The sequence below is a fragment of the Cervus canadensis genome, chromosome X (genome assembly GCF_019320065.1).
Source record: "Cervus canadensis isolate Bull #8, Minnesota chromosome X, ASM1932006v1, whole genome shotgun sequence".
Taxonomy (NCBI): Eukaryota; Metazoa; Chordata; class Mammalia; order Artiodactyla; family Cervidae; genus Cervus; species Cervus canadensis.
The window spans coordinates 3,313,049-3,334,594 of NC_057419.1; the positions used below are offsets into that span (position 1 = coordinate 3,313,049).

Sequence of the window (21,546 nt, forward strand, 5' to 3'; positions counted from 1 at the left end):
GTCTCTGGGACCTCCTCGGGTTTGTTCTGATTAGCTGGAATGGCAGGGGTCTCCATGGTCTCTGGGACCTCCTCTGGTTCATTCTGATTCAGCAACTCATTCGCCCTTGGAACTCTGGCTACAGAGCTTTGAGCATTTGATTTTCTTATGCTTTCTTGTGTGGGAATTTTTAGAGAAGTTTTCTTCACCAGCTTTGCCGGAAAGTGATTTTTCACCCTCAAGTTTAGCATGGACACCCGGAGAAAACAAGACAGGGAGCAAGAATGGCACTGGTTTAGTGAAGAGTGTGAAGACAAGTGATAACAATGGCTTCAGGAGAAGGGGTGTGGGCAGAGAAGGGTTATGCGCCAGGCAAGGAGAGAGGAGGGTGTCTTCTGGGGTGGGGTCGATGGGCAAGAGGAGTTTGGCTGGGTTCAGTTCACCTTGACATTTGTTTCTGGACCTCAATTGATAGGAGGTCTTCATCTTCTCCTTGGTAACAGTAGCTGGGTGTTCCATAACTACTCTGGAGCCTTGTGGCTTCCCCAGTCACCTCAGTCATTTAGAGGACTCACAGTGGTCTGCTCAGAGCCCCTGAGCTCCCCTATTTATTCCCGACCCCATGGAGCCTCACCCTCATGCTTTATGAGGTCAGCAAATCTCTTCCCCAGACAATGGTGGCCCTGGGTGAGTTTGACATAACAAGGCCCCATTCTGACATGTCTAGCAGAGGATGGGCATCAATTCAGATGATCTGCTGGGAGAAATGAGGCATTAGTAATGCCCTCAAGAGGCCTCCAATCTCACCTGCCACACTCACCTCTACGTCAACTCTGATGGGTCACAGAGAAGGCAGAGTCCACTTCCTCCTAATCTTGCCCCACAGCCACACCTCTCGGTCATTCATTCTGTTCTCTGTCAGCTTTCACCATTATCTAGCTTTTCATATCTTGCCTAAACTCTCTCCATGACATCTAGGTTGTGTTTAAGTGTCTGGGGAAGTGAGAATCATTGCTCATTGGTCCTGCAATGTGGTCTTAATGCAACTTGAAGCCCGTTGAATTCTGGGCCAGCGGGACAGAAACCTTTCCATTCTGCCTCCTTAGCTCAGTGTTCCCCGAGCTCGCCTCCTTTTTCTGGTCTCCATTCGGAAACCCTTGTCTTCAGGCTGTGAGAATGCAGTGAATACACTTGTCCTTGCTCCCCTCGGAGCTGTCTCGTTTCAAGTCCAGGACTCAGGGTGACCTCACTAGGAGTACTACCCAGGCTTGGGTTTGAACATGGTAATGGTGAAGGGGAAGGAAATGCATGATTCAGTTTGTGCTGGTGCATACTGTGCAGGAAATGCCCATCTGCAGCTGATTCGTATTCCCAGCCAAGGGTGGAGCTTGCCCAGAGCTGTGTGAGCCTTGTGTGCAAAGGTCTTCTCAACACGTGCCCACACAAATTTCTTTTCTCAACTTGTTTTCTTGCTGGAAGCTCCCTTTGAGCTTACCTCACAGCCAAAACCAAGGTGGAATTCATTTCCATGAGCAGCTGCCACAAGCTTCCAGCTTCGTTGATGAAACACTGATTCATCCTGTCTTGTGAATCTTGTTCCCATGGTCTCTCATTGAGCTGCTTGGCTCTGGAGGAAAGGGGAATGGTTTGTGTGCTCCACCTCAGTCCTCATTTTTCTAATTGACTCGTAGGGTCATCCAGCCTGAGGTGCACCCCTGGGGACAGTTTGTTGACTTAGTGGGTCTTCCTAGGTTTCCTGTGAAGTGTTCACATCCTGTAGTCCATTTGTTGCTTACTCACCCAGGGCCCATGCCACTGCTGAACATTTTGAGACCCAGAAAAAGCACGCCGTAAACAAACCCAAACGATAACTTCTTAGAATTGTTAAAAGATCTGAAAACCTGAAAGAAAAATGGCAAGAGGCACGAGCCAACACTTTATAAGAAAGATGTATCACTGGCCTTTAAATTTATGAAGACACGTTTAAAGGCATGAGCAGCCAATTCACAAGAAGAGTATGGAACTAGCCCCAAACCACGTTAAGAACATATATAATCTAACGAAGATAAGAAAAATCATACTAAAATTCCCTTGAGAACTGAAACTCAGGCAGAAGTGGCATAGACATTAATAATTGCAGACAGAGGCATTAGGATACTTGGAATAAATGTGTTTTGTGTCTTCTAAAAATGAGAGTCATGGAAATCATAAAATCGAACCCATTTGATCTTACAGATATGAAAAACATAGTGTCAGATGACCCCATTTTACGGGTTTCCTGATGGCTCAGATAGTAAAAACAAACAAACAAACAAACAAAAACAAACAAAAACACCTGCAACAAGGGAGACCAGGAATCAATCCCTGGGTTAGGAAGATCCGCTGGAGGGGGGAATGGCAGCCTGCTCCAGTATGTTTGCCTACAGAATCCCCATGGACAGAGGAGCCTGGCGGGCTACAGTCCATGGGGTCACAAATTGTTGGACATGGTTGAACAACGAAGCACTGCACAGCGCAACACATTGAAAGTTTTTAAAAAAATTCAGGTAGGGAGGAAAGAGGGAGAAAGGGAAACAAGGGAAATGAAAGGAAGGACAGAAAATCCTCCATTGCTGGTGAGAAAAGAGCAACTAGAGATGTCTCCCAGAAGGACAGCACCACAAATGTCCACCTAGCTATCACTGCGTGCCTCCCACTCCCCCACCTCTGTATTGCCCCGCCCTCTTCCCCTCCCTGCTGGTAACGAGTAGATGCTTCTCTATATTTGTGCACCTCTATTTTTATCATATTCTCTAATTTGCGGTATGTTTACATTCTATAAGTGATATCATACAGTATTTGTCAGTCTCTGTCTGAGTTATTTTACTCAATGTTCTACTGTCGTTTCAGCAAATGTTAATATTCCATTCTTTTGATGGGGCAGCTGCTTTGTATGCCTTTTTAACAAATGGCACTGCCCCCCCCCCCACACACGAGACAGCACCCCAGCTCAATGTCCATCTCTGCCCGCACACAGAGAAGCACCCAGTCCTCTTCCTCTTTAACTTGGGAATTGTATCTTTGAAGCTCAGTCTGGAACCAGCTCTTCCCCCTACTTTCTGGCAAACTGGACCTCTGGTCTGATCTGCAACTCCACAGAAGCCATCTCCCTCCATCCTCACACACTTATCCCTTCCCTGCTCTCTCTGCTCCCCATATCAGAGATCTCAGAGACAAACATAATTTCACATCAGCTTGATTTTATTTTATTTTCGTTATTAATGTATGCAGTTGCTATAGTATTCAGCATCTGTACTGTTGGCCAATACTCAGCGGCGAGACCCCCGAGCATTTCTGAGGTCTCTAGACATTGCGTGAAGTCACTGGCTGTCCACTGTTCCAGTTGGAATGGCAGGGGTCTCCATGGTCTCTGGGACGTCCTCTGGTTCATTCTGATTAACCGGAATATCAGGGGTCTCCGTGGTCTCTGGGACCGCCTCTGATTCATTCTGATCAGCTGGAATTGCAGGGTTCTCCATGGTCTCTGGGACCTCCTCTGATTCCTTGTGATACAGCTGTTCATTCACCTTGGAACTCTGGCCACAGAGCTTTGAGCATCAGATTTTTTGAAGCTTTTTTGCGGTGGGTGTTTTCAGAGAAATTGTCTTGTGTAGCTTTGCCAGAATGGGATTATTCACCCGCACGGTTACCCTGGCCACCTGGAGAAAACAAGAAAGGGAGCAAAGAATGGCACTGGTTTAGGAAAAGTATGAAGACAGGTGGGAACGATGTCTTCAGGAGAAGTGTTATGGGGAGAGAAGGGTTATGTGCAAGGCAAGGACAGGGAAGGGTGTTTTTTGGAGTGGGGTCGATGGGCAAGTGTAGTTTGGCTGGGTTCAGGTCACCTTGACAGTTTTTCTTGACTTCAATTGATAGGAGGTCTTCATCTTCTCTTGGGTAACAGGAGGTGGGTGTTCCATAACTACTCTGGAGCCTTGTGGCTTCCCCTGTCACCTCAGTAATTTGGAGGACCTACAGTGGTCTGCTCAGACCCCTGAGCACCCCTATAGACACCCATCCCCATGGAGCCTCACCCTCAGCTTTAGGAGGTCAGCAAGTCTCTTCCCCAGCCAATGGTCACCCTGGGTGAGCTTTGACATCACAAATCACCATCCTGACATGTCTAGCAGAGGATGGGCAGCAATTCAGATGATTTGCTGGGAGAAATGAGGCATTAGTAATGCCCTCAAGAGGCCTCCAAACTCACCTGCCACACTCACCTCTATGTCAACTCTGATGAGTCACACAGCAGGGAGAGTGCAACTCTTACCAACCTTGCCCCACAGCCACACTCCTCGGGCATTCATTCTGTTCCCCACATGTCCATCTGAGCACTCTCAGACGCTTTGAAACAACCATCTCCAACTTTGGTCTCACTCCTTCAACCAAACTCATGTGCAGGGTTTACCACTAACAGGCTAATAGTCATCGTGGTTTTTCCTATTCAAATCGGGATTCACCCAGACTTTAAAATGACAGGTGTGCCCCAATGTTCATCACAGCACTGTTTACTATATCCAGGGCATGGAAGCAATCTAGATGTCTATCAGCAGACACTTTCGTAAGAAAGCTGTTGTACATAGACACAATGGAATATTGCACAACCTTTAAAAAGAACACATGTGAATCCATTCTAATGAGGTGGATGAAACTGGAGTCTATTATACACAGTGAAGTAAGTCAGGAAGAAAAACACCAATAAACTATTCTAAGGCATATATATTGAATTTAGGAAGATGGAGATGATAACCCTATATGGGAGACAGCAAAAGAGGCACAGATTTATAGAACAGTCTTTTGGACTCTGTGGCAGACGGCGAGGGTGGGATGATCTTTCAGAATAGCATTGAAGCCTGTATATTATCATATGTAAAAGGGATAGCTAGTCCATGTTCGATGCATAAGACAGGGTGCTCACGGCTGGTGCACTTGTCTAACCCAGAGGGATGGGATGGGGAGGTATGTGGGAGGGGGAATCAGGATGAGGAACACATGTACAGCCATGGCTGATTCATGTCAATGTATGGCCAAATCCACCACAATATTGTAAAGTAATTGTTATGCACGATGTCCGAATCCCCGAGTGGGAAGAGAGAAGGCCTCCAAGACAATGCAACTCGCAGGAAGGGAAGTTTATTACTGACTCGAGCCAGGACTCTCCGCCCGCAACCAACGCAGTGGTGTGAGTCAGAGAGCCCCGAGCCCAAGCGGTTACACAAATTTATAGAGTGAGAAGCGGATTGGTTACACGTTTGCAAAGCAATTTCATTGGTCAATACTTTTGCGCGGGCGGGTCTTTCCTGGGGTTTTCCGCCCCATTCCTAATTTCCTAATTGACAAACATCGGTCAGTGTTAAGTGAAAGCTAATTCATCCTAATTGGCAAGCAGTGGTCAGTGTTAAGTGAAAGATACCTGATAATCTTATCAAGTAGGACGGCCTACTCCTAATCTAAGCTGCGTTACTTCTGCTCGCCTCACATTCACCCCTGTCTGTTGTTCAAGTAGAGGAATCTTCCTCTTTTCCATCTTGGGCCACTGACACTATAAGTAGACCCAGGAGGGTGGATTCCTGAGGTCTCGTTGAGCAGCTCATAAGTCTTCCCGTCACTGATCAGCAGGAGAACTAGGAGACCTCCCGGCGGACGAGTTTCAGTACGGGTGAGGACTCCTCTTTCATTTCCTGTTCTTCCTATGTGGCTTGCCGCACGTGATTGCAGTGAACCCAGGGTCCAACCCCGTAGGAGTGGTATGGAGAACAACACAAGGGCCTTTCCATCTAGGTTTTAAGGGCAGCTTATAAGGGGTGTTACCTGCCTGAAAGACTGCGAAGGGAAGGAGGGTCACCCAGTCCCTGCCAGTCTCTATTGCCAACTTTGTCAAAGTTTCTTTTAGGGTCTGATTCATTCTCTCAACCTGTCCTGAGCTCTGGGGATTATATTCACAATGTAAGTTCCATTTTGTCCCCAGAGCTTGGGCCAATCCTTGTACAATCTGGCTCACAAAGGCAGGTCCGTTATCAGAGCCCATAGTCACCGGCAGCCCGTACCTAAGCATTATCTCCTCTAAGATCTTTTTAGCAACCACTATTGCTGTCTCTCCCTTAGCGGGGAAGGCTTCCACCCACCCTGAGAAGGTATCTACCAGAACCAACATATAGCGATACCCGTACTTGCCTGGCCTTACCTCAGTGAAATCTATCTCCCAGTCTTGCCCTGGCTCTTCCTCTCGGTACCTTGTTCCCGTGTGCTGCTTTTTCCCTGTCCTCATCAGCTGGCACACTTTGCAAGCCTGGATTATCTCTTGTCTAGTTGTATTTTCCTCAAACACTGATCAACATACAGATTCAATCCATATTTGCTTTCATTTATCTACTGAGTGTACCCAAGCTTCTTCTTCAGAGACTCTGGCATCTCAGGGGGAGGAGGGCAAGGGAGCCTGAAGCAGACCTTCACAGAGTGCAGTCAGAGTGCTGATCATGATGATGCGGGCAAAGAGTCCCTTCCATACACCTCTAAATCCAAGTCTCTTGAGGACGTGAGAGGCATTGCTACCCTTCTCTTTATGAAACACAGACACCACGGAATCAGCAACAGTACGTTCAAAGCAGGCAAACTTCATCATGGGGTATGGTATCTGTCTCATCCAAAGAGGAGCAACCCCCTTGTAGAACGCCTTTAAGCCTTCTTCCTTATACATTTTGGGAGCTGCATCCCTCAGAGTGTTAGTATAACCCGGTTGGGTTTGAATTTGAACCTTAGCAGCTTCCATAGGAGCCAGAGCAATGTCAGCAAAGAATTCAGCACTGGCAGAGGCAGCCAAATACAGTGATGTGTGCCACAGATAGGCATTCTCCTCTCCAAGCATGTACTTCATAAAAGCCAAACTTGCAGAGCCCCTGCAGGGAGTAGCCAGTGAGGGTCGGGGCCCATCCTTTGGCCAAACCACGGAAACCATTCTCTTTGAGTGTAGCTGAAAATCCATTAAGAATGCCCTGGTACTTCTGTAGGTCCACCTGCATATGGCATTTCACTAAATCCAGAGGAACAACAGCAGTGTGTGTCAGACCACAACTTAAGACCCCACCAAAGCCACACAGTGCATAAAACTTCATGGAGCCATATTCACAACTGTACTCTTCTACCGCGGTGGCTCCCGCTTTCCTTTGCCCATGTTTTACATAGCTGCTCCCATCAGTGAACCATCATGGAGCTACAAACAGCTGGAATGACTTATTTTGGGTTAGATAGGGCAAGGGCTGGGGCTTCTAGTAGGGCCCGTCTGAGTGTCTGGAAAACCTGTTTCATTGTCTCAGTCCAAGTCTAGCTTGGGGTCTCTTTACTTCCCTCATACAAGGGCCAGGCCCTCTCAGCAAACCCCATGGTCCACAGTCTGCAATATCCATCAGTCCCAGAAACTCTCACACCTGGCGGGGGGTCTTGGGCCTTCATGGCCTGGGTTAGCCACCTTTGCCCCTGCCTGTTCTTATACCCCAAACAGGTGACCTCTTGCCAGGCTATTAGAAGAAGGACCTCTGGGTGGCAAGTCCAATATTCGTAGAGGTCCTCACTCAGAGCCTCTTGAACCTCTGTGGTATTACTGGTTGGCCTTCCCCCTCAGTCCACTCAAAGGCAAATATCTCCTGGCTCTGGGCCACCAGAGGTAGGCTGAAAAAGGCATCTTTCAAGTCCAACACAGTGTACCAAGTGTACTCAGGCAGCAAACTGCTCAGGAGGGTATGGGGTTAGTTGTCACTCACTGTTTGTTGACTTCTCGCAGGTAATCTGTCCCCCCTGGCCTTCTTTACCGACAGTAAGGGGGTGTTCCAAGGGGATTGACACCGCTTGAGAATTCCGGCATTCATGAGACATCAAATGTGGGGAGTGATCCTCCACCGAGCTTCCTGGCTCATGGGGTACTATCTCACCCTCACAGGAGTTGCCTAGGCCTTTAGCTTGATGAGGACCGGATGTCTGTTTGGCCAGTCCCACCCCTACCGTTTCAGCCCAGGCCAACGGGTATTTATTCATCTCTTAAGGCTAGGGATAAGACATATATCGGCTGTCCAAGTCCATCCATGACTGTCATTCTCCCAGCTCTGTAGGCTTAACTGAATAAAACCCAATGGCCTCTCCTTTCTTCCACAGAATCTTACCATAATCAGTACTGCTATGACACAGGAATGGGATCTCATTTCTCTCCATTTCCTGCTTTAACCACTCTCTCCCCAAGACTTCTCACCTGCTTAAGCCCCTCTCTAGAAGGGACAGATGTTGTCACAATATCATCAATAGCCCACCACTGATCAGCAAGGTAACACACCACAGCTGTGAGTGAGTCCTCAGGTGCAAAAGAGCAAGAACTTTCTGGGTCTGATCTCCACCATAGAGAGGTACAAAGTCTACATTTGACAGGCTAATAGGCAGCAGAATTTTCCAGTTCCTCATGACTGCAATTATCCAACATATACCCAGGACTCGGGGAGGGGTGCTGAGTCTTGACTCCCCTAGTCACTGTCTTCCCCCGCATATAGAATTTGAGTTCCAGGGGAGATTCTCTCTCTGGGTCGTACCTCTCCTCAGATCCCTCTTAGGGCACTCGTTTTTCCAGTGCCCCTGTTCTCTGCAGTAGGCGCACTTATCTTTCTTTAGGGCCTGCCATTTTGGTTTCTGTTTTTCTCCCATAATCTGGGCTAGCTCCCTCTGGTTCTTCCAGTTTTCCCTCATTCTATATTCTCTATCTTCCTTCCTGATCTTCTCAGCTAATTCCCTTTCCTCCCGTCGAATTCGTTCTTCCCTTTCTTCTGGGGTCTCCCTATTATTAAATACCTTTTCAGCTGCTTTCAATAAATCCTGAATCGTCTGTTCTCCCAATCTCTCTATCTTTTGTAATTTCTTCCTAATATCTGGGGCTGCCTGATTTACAAACGCTAACAGAACTGCAGTACATGACTCCTCAGCCTGGGGATCCATAGGTGTATGTTGCCTGAAAGCTTCCATTAGCCTCTCTAGGAAGGCTGTCGGGCTCTCAGTGGGCTCTTGCCTGACTAAATTTACCTTTGCCAAATTTGTTGGCTTTCTTGCTGGGGCCCGCAGGCCAGCCATCAGAGTCTGGCGGTACACTCGGAGATGCTCCTTACCTTCCGCTCGCTCAAAATCCCAGTTAGGCCGCAACAGAGGAAACCCCTCGTCCAGGAGATGAGGCTGGGCGGTTGGCCTCCTGTTGGCCCCTGGGACCCGTTTCCATGCTTCTGCCAGAATTCGCTCCTGTAACAGCTGCTGACAATCGTAGTGAAAGGAGAGTTTCACCTGGTTGGGCTCTAGTTATTGAGGCTCATTTATTGTAGGGCCTACAGAGACAGCCAGAGCCCTGGATAACTCATCAATAACTAGAGCCCTGGCCGGGACACATCAATTGCCCCCACAACTGCTCGCTTGTTCACTGAAACTCCTGAAAAGAGTGGGAATTGAACCAGAGACAATGCCAGCACACACTCAAACACGGAAAAACACTGAGAGCCAAAGACAAACACACGGACTGACAAATGTCGGCCGACAACACAGCGCTGGGTTTTTGGGCCCCCTGACCAGACTCGGGATCAGGAGAGGAACTTTCCTTCCCACAGAGCCGACTGCCTTCCAGCACGCTCACTGGCCTCGGCCTTTAGCCGGCTGGAGAAAGCTTTCTCCTGCCCAGATACCTTCCTGCTTCACAGCAGGGCCCCGGAATTACTCTGGACTTCCTGTGCCACATACCTTCCTGCTTTACAGCAGGGCCCTGGAATTACTCTGGACTTCCTGTGCCACATACCTTCCTGCTTTACAGCAGGGCCCTGGAATTACTCTGCACTTCCTGTCCTGCCTGAGACAATGCCGGCACACACAGACACAGAGAGCCAAAGACAAACACACGGACAGCTGACAACACAGCGCTGGGTTTTTGGGCCCCCTGAGTTTTCCTGAGCACCGGTGCTATTACCTATCCTTCCCCTCTGTCCTGGAAGTGTTGTCTTCCCCGGGTAAAGGGATCCTGGACGAGCCCCCAAATGTTATGCCTGATGTCCGAATCCCCGAGTGGGAAGAGAGAAGGCCTCCAAGACAATGCAACTCGCAGGAAGGGAAGTTTATTACTGACTCGAGCCAGGACTCTCCGCCTGCAACCAAAGCAGTGGTGCGAGTCAGAGAGCCCAAGCTGTTACACAAATTTATAGGGTGAGAAGCGGATTGGTCACACGTTTGCAAAGCAATTTCATTGGTCAATATTCGCGTGTGCAGGACTTTCCTGGGTGTTTCCATCCCGTTCCTAATTTCCTAATTGGCAAACATCAGTCAGTGTTAAGTGAAACCTAACTGGTCCTAATTGGCAAACAGTGGTCAGTGTTAAGCGAAAGCTACCTGATGATCTAACCAAGTAGGAAGGCCTACACCTAATCTAAGCTGTGTTACTTCTGCTCGACTCACAGTAATTACCCACCAATTAAAATAAATAAAATAAAATAAAATAGATTCTTTTGCCAAAAAGGGCCTAATCAGTATTGGCTTTTCTACCTCCAAAAGCGCTATTCTTTTCCTTCATTTCTTCCCTCCTTCCTCCCCCGTTTTTCTTTCCTTTTCTTTCTGATTATACAATTGTTAAAGCTTGCTTTCCATTTATAGGTATGACAAAATCCTGGCTTTATTCTCCATGTTCTACAATGGATACCTGAGCTCATTTTCCACATAACTAACACTGCGTGGCTCCCACACCCCCACCTCTGTATTTCCCCTCCCTCTTCCCCTCTGCGCCTCTAACCTGTAGATGCTTCTCTATATCTGTGCACCTCCATTTTTATCATATTCTCTACTTTGCAGTATGTTTAGATTCTACAAGTGATATCATACAGTATTTGTCTATGTCTGTCTGAATCATTTTACTCAATATTCCACCTTCCATGTTGCTGCAAATGTCAATATTCCCTTCTTTTGATGGGGTGGCTCCTTTGTATGCCTTTTGAACAAATGGCAATGCCCCCCCCAACATGACCCAGCTCCTCAGCAAATTGTCCATCTCTGCACTCACACAGAGAAAAACCAAGTCCTCTTCCTCTTTCCCATGGGAAGTGTGTCTTTGAAGCTCAGTCTGGAATCAGTACTTCCCCCCACTTTCTGGCAACCTGGACCTTCTGCTCCCATCTCCAACTCCACAGAAGCCATCTCCCTCCCTCCTCACACACTTATCCCTTCACTGACCTCTCTGCCCGCCACTGTCAGAGAACTCAGAAACAAACTTAATCTAACATCAGGTTGATTATATTTTATTTTTGTTATTAATGTATGCAGTTGCAATAATATTCAGCATCTGTACTGTTGGCCAGTACTCAGCGGCTAGACCCCAGAGCATTTCTGAGGTCTCTAGCCATGCCCTGAAATCACAGGCTATCCACTGGTCTGGCTAGAATGGCAGGGATCTCCATGGTCTCTGGGACCTCCTCTGGTTCGTTCTGATTACTGGAATGGCAGGGGTCTCCATGGTGTCAGGGAACTCCTCTGGTTCGTTCTGATTAGCTGGAATGGCAGGGGTCTCCATGGTCTCTGGGACCTCCTCTGGTTCACTCACATTAGCTGGAAATGCAGGTGTCTCCATGGTCTCTGGAACCTCCTCTATTCATTCTAATTAGCTGGAATGGCAGGGGTCTCCATGGTGTCTGGGACTCCTCTGGTTTCTTCTGATTAGCTGGAAATGCAGGGGTCTCCAAGGTGACTGGGACCTCTTCTGGTTCCTTCTTATTACCTGGAATGGGAGGGGTCTCCATGGTGTCTGGGATGTCCTCTGGTTCGGTCTGATTAGCTGGAATGGCAGGGGTCTCCATGGTATCTGGGAGCTCCTCTGGTTCATTCTGATTAGCTGCAAATGCAGGGGTTTCCATGGTCACTGGGACCTCCTCTGGTTCATTCTGATTAGCTGGAATGGCAGGGGTCTCCATGGTCTCTGGGACATCCTCTGATTCCTTCTGATTCAGCTGTTCATTCGCCTTGGAACATTGGCTACAGAGTTTTGAGTATCTGATTTCTTAAGCTTTTTTGTGGTGGGAGTTTCAGAGAAGTTGTCTTGGGCAGCTTTGGCGGAATGGGATTATTCACCCTCACGGTTACCCTGGCCACCTGGAGAAAACAAGACAGGGAGCAAGAATGGCACTGGTTTAGTGAAAGTGTGAAGACAGGTGGGAACTATGGCCTCAGGAGAAGGGGTGTGGGCAGAGAAGGATTATGTGCCAGGCAAGGAAAAGAGAGGGTGTCTTCTGGGGTGGGGTCGATGGGCAAGAAAACTTTGGCTGGGTTCAGTTCACCTTGACATTTTTTCTGGACCTCAATTAATAGGAGTTCTTCATCTTCTCCTGTGTAAAAGGAGGTGCGTGTTCTATAACTACTCTGGAGCCTTGTGGCTTCCCAGTCACCTCAGGCATTTGGAGGACACACAGTGGTCTGCTCAGAGACCCTGAGCACCCCTATATATACCCGTCCCGATGGAGCCTCACCCTCATGCTTTATGAGGTCAGCAAGTCTCTTCCCCAGCCAATGGTGGCCCTGGGTGATCTTTGACATCACAAAGCCCCATCCTGATATGTCTAGTGGAGGATGGGGAGCAATTCAGATGATTTGCTGGGAGAAATGAGGCATTAGTAATGCCCTAAAGAGGCCTCCAAACTACCCTTCTACCCTCACCACTATGTCAACTCTGATGGTTCACCCAGCAGGCAGAGTGCATCTCCTCCAGACGTTTTCGCAGAGCCACACTCCTTGGGCATTCATTCTGTCCTCTCTCAGATTTCACCATTGTCTAGCTCTTCATATCTTGCCTAAAATCCCTCCATGAAAACTAGGTTGTGTTTAAGTGTCTGTGGAAGCGAGAATCATTGCTCATTTGTCCTGCACTGTGGTCTTAATGCACTTTGAAGCCCATTGAATTCTGGGCCAGCCGACAGAAACCTTTCCATCCCGCCTCTTTGTCTCAGTTTTCCCGGAGCGGGCCTCCATTTTCTGGTCTCCAGTCGGAAACCCTTGTCTTCAGGCTGTGAGAATGCAGTGAACACACTTGCCTTTCCTCCACACGGAGATGTCTTGTTTCAAGTCTAGGACTCAGGGTGACCTCACTAGGAGTAGTACCCAGGCTTGGGTTGAACAGGGTGCCGGGGATGGGGCAGAGAAATGCTTGTTTCAGGTTGTGCTTGGGTTACCCATGCAGAAAATGCCAACCTACGACTGATTAGTATTTCCAGAAAGGGGTTGAGCTTGCCCCGAGCTGTCTGAGCCCTGTGTGAAACATCTTCTCAACACGTGCCCTCACAAATCACTTTTCTCATCTTGTTTTCTTGCTGGAAGCTTCCTTGGAGCTTACCTAACAGCCAAAACTAAGGTGGAATTCATTTCCATCAGCAGGTGCAACAAGCTTCCAGGTTCTTGGATGAAAAACTGAGTCATCCTGTCCTGTGCATCTAGTTCCCATGGTCTCTCATTCAGCTGGTTGGCTCTGGAGGAAAGGGGAATGGATTGTGTGCTCCACCTCAGTCCTCGTTTTTCCAATTGACTCATAGTGTCAACCAGCCTGAGGTGCAGCCCAGGGGACAGTCTGTTGGCTTAGTGGGTCTTCCTGGGTTTCCTGTGAAGTGATCACATCCTGTTGTCCATTTGTTGCTTACTCACCCAGGGTCCATGCCACTGCTGAACATTTTAAGAGATAGAAAAAGCACGCCGTAAACAAACCCACAAGATGACTCATAGAATTGTTAGAAGATCTTAAAACCTGATAGAAAAATAGGCAAGTGGCACGGGCCAACACTTTATAAGAAAGATGTATAAGTGGTCTTTAAGTTTATGAAAACATTTTAAAGACATGAGCAGCCAATTAACAAGAACAGTATGGAACTAGCCCCGAACCACGTTAAGAACATATTAAATCTAATGAAGGCAAGAAAAACCATACTAAAATTCATTTGAGAACTGAAACTCAGGCAGAAGTGGTATAGATTTTAGTAATTGCAGACAGAGACATTAGCATACTTGGAATAAATATGTTTTGTGTTTTCTCAAAATAAGGAGAATCATGGAAATCATAAAATAGACCCCATTTGATCTTACAGATATGAAAAACATAGTGTCAGATGAAGGCAATCTAAAGGGTTTCCTGATGGCTCAGATAGTAAAAAAAATAAAATAAAATAAAACCCACCTGCAACATGGGAGACCAGGATTCAATCCCTGGGTTGGGAAGATCCCCTGGAGGGGGGAATGCCAGCCTGCTCCAGTATGCTGCATGGAGAATCCCGATGGACAGAGGAGCCTGGCGGGCTACAGTCCATGGGGTCACAAAGAGTTGGACATGGCTGAACAATGAAGAACTGCACAGTGCAGCACACTGAAAGTTTGTGAATGAAATTCAGGTAAGGAGGAAAGCGGGAGAAAGGGAAACAAGGCAAATGAAAGGAAGGAAAGAAAATCCTCCTTTGTTGGTGAGAACAAAGCAACCAGAGATATCCCCCAGCAGGACAGCACCACACATCTCCATCTGAGCACTCTCAGCCGGTTTGAAACAACCATCTCCAACTTTGGTCCCACTCCTTCAACCAAACTCAGGTGCAGGGTTTACCACCAACAGGCTAATGGTCATCATGGTTTCTCCGCATTCAAATCCTGATTCACCCAGAAGTGAAAAAGACACGTGTGCACCAATGTTCATCACAGCACTGTTTACAATAACCAGGGCATGGAAGCAACCTAGATGTCCATCAGCAGACAAATGGGTAAGAAAGCTGTGGTACATAGACACAGTGGATTATTGCTCAGCCATTAAAAGAACACATGTGAATCCATTCTAATGAGTTGGATGAAACTGGAGCCTATTATACAGAGTGAATTAAGTCAGAAAGAAAAGCACCAATACACTATACTAAGGCATATATATTGAATTTAGGAAGATGGAGATGATAACCCTATATGGGAGACAGCAAAAGAGACACAGATTTACAGAACAGTCTTTTGGACTCTGTGGGAGGCGGCGAGGGTGGGATGATCTGAGAGAAGAGCACTGAAATATGTATATTATCATATGTGAATGGGACACCCAGTCCATGTTGAATGCCTAAGACAGGGTGCCCAGGACTGGTTCACTGGGCTGATGCAGAGGGATTGGATTGGGAGGAAGATGTGAGGGAGAATCACGATGGGGAATACATGAACTCCCATGGCTGATTCATGTCAATGTATGGCAAAAACCACCACAATATTGTAAAGTAAATATCCACCAATTAAAATAAATAAAATAAAATAAAATGTAATCCTTTGATAAAAAGTTCCTATTTATTATTGACTTTTTGACCACCAAAAACGCCCTTCTTTTCCTTCCTTTCTTCCTTCCTTCCTCCCCCCCTTTCTTTCCTTTTCTTTCTGATTATACAACAGTTAAAGCTTGCTTTCCATTTATAGTTATGACAACGTCCTGGCTCTATTCCCCATTTTGTACAATTCATCCCTAACCTCATCTTCCACCTAACTATCAACGCGTGCCTCCCACTCCCCGACCTCTGTATTGCCGCGCCCTCTTATCCTCTTCACTGGTAATCAGTAGATGCTTCCCTATATTTGTGCACCTCCATTATTATCATATTCACTACTTTGCGGTATGTTTACATTCTATAAGTGATATCATATATTATTTGTCAAACTCTGTCTGAGATATTTTACTCAATATTCTACCTTCCATGTTGCTACAAATGCCAATATTCCATTCTTTTGATGGGGCAGCTCCTTTGTATGCCTTTTGAACAAATGGCACTGCCCCCACACACCTGACACAGCACCCCTGCTTAGTGTCCATCTCTGCACTCACACAGACAAACTCCAAGTCCTCTGCCTCTTCTTCCATGGGAAGTGTGTATTTGAAGTTAAGTCTAGAACCAGTTCTTCCCCCTACTTTCTGGCATCCTGGAACTTCTAATACCATCTTTAACGCTGTAGAAGCCATTTCCCTCCCTTCTCACACATTTATCCCTTCCCTGCCCTCTCTGCCCCCCGCTATCAGAGAACTCAGACACAAACATAATTTCACATCAGCTTGATTTTCTATTTTCGTTATTAGTGTATGCAGTTGCTATAATATTCAGCATCTGTACTTTTGGCCAGTACTCAGCGGCCAGACCCCCAAGCACTTCTGAGGTGTCTAGCCATGGCCAGAAATCACTGGCTGTCCACTGTTCCAGCTGGAATTGCAGGATTCTCCATGGTCTTTGGGACCTCCTCTGGGTCGTTCTCATTAGCTGGAATTGCAGGGGTCTCCATGATCTCTGGTTTCTCCTCTGGTTCATTCTGATTAACTGGAATGCAGGGAACACCATGGTCTCTGGGACCTCCTCTGATTCCTTCTTTTTAGCTGGAATGGCAGGGGGTCCACTGTGTCTGGGAACTCTTCTGGCTCCTTCTGATTACCTGGAATGGCTTGGGGCTCCATGGTCTCTGGGACCTCCTTTTGTTCCTTTGATTCAGCTGATCATTCGCCTTGAAACTCTGTCTACAGAGCTTTGAGCAGCTTAATTTCTTAAGTTTTGTTGTGGTGGGAGTTTTAAGAGAAGTTTCTTGGTCAGCTTTGCTGGAATGGGATTATTCACCCTCACAGTTACCCTGGCCCCCTGGAGAAAACAAGACAGGGAGCACGAATGGCACTGGTTTATGCAAGAGTGTGAAGACAGATGGGATCGATGAATTCAGGAGAAGGGGTGTGGGCAGAGAAGGGTTATGTGCCAGGCAAGGACAGGGGAGGGTGTCTTCTCGTGTGGAGTCAATGGGCAAGATGAATTTTGCTGGGTTCTGTTCACTTTGACAATTTTTTCTGGACCTCAATTGATAGAAAGTATTCATCTTCTCCTGGGTAACAGGAGGTGGGGGTTCCATAACTACTCTGGAGCCTTGTGACTTCCCAGTCACCTCAGTCATTTGGAGGACTCACAGTGGTCTGCTCAGAGGCCCTGAGAACCCCTATATATACCCGTCCACCTAGAGCCTCACCCTCATGCTTCATGAGGACAGCAAGTCTGTTCCCCAGCCAATGGTGGCCCTGGGTGAGCCTTGACATCACAAAGCCCCATCCTAACATGTCCAGCGGAGGAATGGGAGTAATTCAGATGATTTGCTGGGAGAAATGAGGCATTAGTAATGCCCTCAAGAGGCCTCCAAACTCACCTGCCACACTCACCTCTATGTCAACTCTGAAGGGTCACACAGCAGGCAAAGTGCATCTCCTCCAAACATTGCCCCACAGCCACACTCCTCGGGCATTCATTCTATTTTCTCTCAGCTTTCACCATTATCTAGCTTTTCTAATCTTGCCTAAACTCCCTCCATGACAACTAGGTTGTGTTTAAGTGTTTGTGGAAGCGAGAATCATTGCTCGTTCGTCGTGCAATATGGTCTTAATGCACCTTGAAGCCTATTGAATTCTGGGCAGCCGACAGAAACCTTTCCATCCCGCCTCCTTGTCTCAATGATCGCGGTATTCGTCTCCGTTTTCTGGACTCCAGTCAGAAACCATTGTCATCAGGCTGTGAGAATGCAGTGAATACACTTGCCCTTGCTCGACTCGGAGCTGTCTCGTTTCAAGTCTAGGACTCAGGGTCACCTCACTAGGAGTACTACCCAGGCTTGGGTTTTAATACGGTGATGGGGAAGAGGCAGAGAAATGCATGTTTCAGGTTGTGTTTGGGGTTCCATGCAGGAAATGCCCACCTGAGGCTGATTAGTATTCCCAGCAAGAGGTGGAGCTTGCCCAGAGCTGTGTGAGCCTTGTGTGCAAAGGTCTTCTCAACACGTGTCCTCACAAATCTCTTTTCTCATCTTGTTTTCTTGCTGGAAGCTCGCTTGGAGCTTACCTCACAGCCAAAACCAAGGTGGATTTCATTTCCATGAGCAGCTGCCACACGCTTCCAGCTTCTTGTATGAAACACTGAGTCATCCTGTCCTGTGCATCTAGTTCCCATGGTCTCTCATTCAGCTGGTTGGCTCTGAAGGAAAGGGGAATTCATTGTGTGCTCTACCTCAGTCCTTGTTTGTCCAATTGACTTGTAGTGTCAACCAGCCTGAGGTGTAGCCCAGGAGACAGTTTGTTGGCTTAGTGGGTCTTCCTGGGTTTCCTGTGAAGTGTTCACAACCTGTTGTCCATTTGTTGCTAACTCTCCTCGGTCCATCACACTGCTGAATATTTTAAGAGGTAGAAAAATCACGCCATAAACAAACACAAAAGATGACTCTTAGAATTGTTAGAACTTCTTAAAACCTGATAGAAAAATGTGCAAGAGGCACGAGCCAACACTATATAAGAAAGATGCATGACTGGCCTTTAAATTTATGAAGACATATTTAAAGACATGAGCACCCAATTCACAAGAAGAGTATGGAACTAGTCCCCAACCACGTTAAGAACACATTAAATCTAATGAAGGTAAGAAAAATCATACTAAATTACCTTGAGAACTGGAACTCAGGCAGAAGTGGCATAGATTTTAGTAAGTGCAGACAGAGACATTAGGATACTTGGAATAAATATGTTTTGTGTGTTCTAAAAATAAGGAGAGACATGGAAATCCTAAAATAGACCCCATTTGATCTTACAGATATGAAAAACATACCGTCAGATGAAACCCATTTTAAGGGCTTCCCGATGGCTCAGATAGTAAAAAAAAAAAAAAAAAAAAAAAAAAAACAACAACAAAAAAAAAACACCTTCAACACGGGAGACCAGGATTCAATCCCTGGGTTCGGATGATCCCCTGGAGTGGGGAATGGCAGCGTGCTCCAGTGGCTTCCCGGGAGAATCCCCATGGACCAAGGAGCCTAGCCGGCTACAGTCCATGTGGTCACAAAGAGTTGGACATGACTGAAAAATGAAGCACTGCACAGAGCAGCACATTACATGTTTGTGAAAGAAATTCAGGTAAGGAGGAAAAAGGGAGAAAGGTAAAAAAGGGAAATGAAAGGAAGGAAATAAAATCCTCTGTTGCTGGTGAGATCAGAGCAACCAGAGATGTCCCCCAACAGGACAGCACCCCACATGTCCATCTGAGCACTCTCAGCCGGTTTGAAACAACCATCTCCAAATTTGGTCTCACTCCTTCAACCAAACTCATGTGCAGGTTTACCACTAACAGGCTAATAGTCATCATGGTTTCTCCTCATTCAAATCCTGACTCACCGAGAAGTGAAAAAGACACGTGTGCCCCAGTGGTCATCACAGCACTGTTTACAATAACCAGGGCATGGAAGCAACGTAGATGTCCATCAGCATACAAATGGGTAAGAAAGCTGTTGTACATAGACACAGTGGAATATTGCTCAGCCATTAAAAGAACACATGTGAATCCATTCTAATGAGGTGGATGAAACTGGAGCCTATTATACAGAGTGAAGTAAGTCAGAAAGAAAAACACCAATACACTATACTAAGGCATATATATTGAATTTAGGAAGATGGAGATGATAACCCTATATGGGAGAGTGCAAAAGAGACATAGATTTACTGAACAGTCTTTTGGACGCTGTTGGAGACAGCGAGGGTAGTTTGATCTGAGAGAATAGCATTCAAACATGTATATTACCATATGTGAAAGGGATAGTCAGACCATATTCGATGCATAAGACAGGGTGCCCTGGACTGGTTCACTGGGCTGACCCAGAGGGATTGGATTGGGAGGAAGATGTGAGAGGGAATCAGGATGGGGAATACATGTACTCCTATGGCTGATTCATGTCAATGTATGACAAAAATCACCACAATATTGTAAAGTAACTACCCACCAATTGAAATGAATAAAATAACATAAAATAGAATCATTTGATAAAAAGGGCCTAATCAGTTTTGACTTTTTGACCTCCAAAAACGCGCTTCATTTCCTTCCTTTCTTCCCTCTTTCCTCCCGCCTCTTTCTTTCCTTTTCTTTCTTATTATACAACTGTTAAAGCTTGCTTTCCATTTATAGTTATGACAAAGTCCTGGCTCTATTCCCCATGTTGTACATTGCATTCCTGAGCTCATTTTCCACCTAAATATCGCTGCGTGCCTCTCACTACCCCACCTCTGTATTGCCCCACCCTCTTCTCCTCCCCGCTGGTAACCATTAGATGCTTCTCTATATTTGTGCACCTCCATTATTATTATATTCTCTAATTTTCGGTATGTTTACATTCTATAGGTGATATCATACAGTATTTGTCAATTTCTGTCTGAGTTATTTTACTCAATATTCTACCTTCCATGTTGCTGCAAATGTCAATATTCCATTCTTTTGATGGGGCAGCTCCCTTATATGCCTTTTGAGCAAATGGCACTGCCCCCCCCCCGACACATGACACAGCTCCCCAGCTCAGTGTCCATCTCTGCACTCACACAGACAAACTCCAAGTCCTCTTCCTCTTCTCCCATGGGAAGTGTGTCTTTGAAGCTCAGTCTGGAACCAGTTCTTCCCCCTACTTTCTGGCAATCTGGACCTTCTGGTCCCATCTCCAACTCCACGGAAACCATCTCCCTCCCTCCTCACACACTTGTCCCTTCCCTGCCCTCTCTGCCCACCACTATCAGAGAACTCAGAGACAAACATAATTTCACATCCCCTTGATTTAATTTATTTTCGTTATTAGTGTATGCAGGTGCAATAATATTCAGCATCTTTACTTTTGGCCAGTACTCAGCGGCCAGGCCCCCAACCATTTCTGAGGTGTCTAGCCATGCACCGAAATCACTGGCTGTCGACTGGTCCAGGTGAAATGGCAGGGGACTCCATCGTCTCTGGGACCTCCTCTGGTACGCTCTGATTTGCTGGAATGGCAGTGGTCTCCTATGTCGCTGGAACTCCTCTGGTTGATTCTGATTAGCTGGAAATGCAGGGGTCTCCACGGTGTATGGAATCTCCTCTGATTCATTATTATTACCTGGAATGGCAGGGTTCTCCATGGTCTTTGGAACTACCTCAAGTTACTTCTGATTACCTGGAATGGCTTGGGCATGGTCTCTGGGACGTCCTCTGGTTCCTTCTGATTCAGCTGTTGATTCGCCATGGAACTCTGGCTACAGAGCTTTGAGCATCTGATTGTCTTCAGCCTTTTTGTCGGAGTTTTGAGAGAAATTTTCTTGGGCATCTTTGCCGGAATGGGATTATTCACCCTCAGGGTTACCATGGCCACCTGGAGAAAAGAAGACAGGGAGAAAGAATAGCACTGGTTTAGGGAAGAGTGTGAAGACAATTGGGAACCATGGCTTCAGGAGAAAGTGTGTGGGCAGAGAGGGTTGTGAGCCAGGCAAGGAGAGGGAAGGGTGTCTTTGGGGTGGGGTCGATGGACAAGAGGAGTTTGGCTCGTTCATTTCACCTTGACATTTTTTTCTGGACCTCAGTTGATAGGAGGTCTTCATCTTCTCCTGGGTAACAGTAGATGAGTGTTCCATAACAACTCTGGAGCCTTGTGGCTTCCCAGTCACCTCAGTCATTTGGAGGACTCACAGCGGTAAGCTCAGAGGCC

The 21,546-nt window shown here is 46.9% G+C and overlaps 1 pseudogene; it reads right to left on the bottom strand.

Annotated features, from left to right (window-relative positions):
- Positions 1-6,387: 6,387 nt before the first annotated feature.
- On the bottom strand, positions 6,388-20,983 carry LOC122434698 (annotated as a pseudogene).
- Between the last annotated feature and the right edge of the window lie 563 nt (positions 20,984-21,546).